The following is an 844-nucleotide window of genomic DNA, read 5'->3' as shown; positions in this document are numbered from 1 at the left end:
CAATTGTCTTTTCTGGCAAATTATTATTTCTGCTTAACCATTGACTTACTAATTGAAATAAAAATTATGGTGCTAACAGCACTCATCTGCTTTCAGTGGATGTAGACTTTCCTGAAAGCTAAGAACTGTGCTGTCTCTTAGTTTAGTCTCTGAGCCATTATGTTTCTATTATCTTGGAACTCTTTGAAGGGGCCTCTACATTTTTCCACACCCAATTAAATTCAGGGCCTGTCTTAATCTGCTCAGACCTAGTCAGGGCTAAAGGGAATGCTTTCCTCTTCTGTGCCTGCTGGATCCCTCGGTCAGAGTGGCCCTGAGTTGGCACAGTGACTGTACCTTTCTCATTCATTATATCTGGCTCTTGGGGGATTTCCTGACTGAACAAACTATCTCCATCCCCAGTATAACCTTTTGCGGGGAGGGGGTGGGGGTGGTGATGGGTGGTGTCAGGCTTGATCGTCTTCACTTTTATTGTTCTACATGGGTGTCTTCCCTGAACTGCTGCTGCTGCTGCTTAGGCATTAAAGCCTTCCCGAAGCTCCTTAGCATACAATTTGGCTATTTTTTTCCTTAGCTACAGTCCCGTTTGGAGAACCAATGAGTTTTATTGTTACTACTTATAGGAATATGGGTGAGGGGTTACTTAAGGAGCAGAAATGACCCAAAAGACAGCTGCATCACCAAAGTACCCCCACCCCCCAGCTCCCAAAGCTTAGAACTTGGAGCACACAGTCTGCAGGCAATCAGCAGGTTGGAGAGTGTCCTTTCCAGGTGTCTCAGTTGTTCTAAACCTCTTCCAGGCAGCTCAGCTGGTTTCTGTTTCTTCCAAGAAGAGAGTGGCTGG

The 844-nt window shown here is 45.5% G+C and overlaps 1 protein-coding gene across 2 annotated transcripts in view; it reads left to right on the top strand.

The window, feature by feature from the left end:
• Ankrd13c (ankyrin repeat domain 13C) overlaps positions 1-844 on the top strand; it is a 48,348-nt gene that overhangs the window by 15,972 nt on the left and 31,532 nt on the right. The gene's annotated exons all lie outside the window — the stretch shown is intronic.

This window comes from Microtus ochrogaster, chromosome 21, assembly GCF_000317375.1.
Source record: "Microtus ochrogaster isolate Prairie Vole_2 chromosome 21, MicOch1.0, whole genome shotgun sequence".
NCBI classification, from domain to species: domain Eukaryota; kingdom Metazoa; phylum Chordata; class Mammalia; order Rodentia; family Cricetidae; genus Microtus; species Microtus ochrogaster.
Note: the sequence above shows the minus strand (reverse complement) of the source record. Positions and strands in the feature narration are given on the sequence as shown.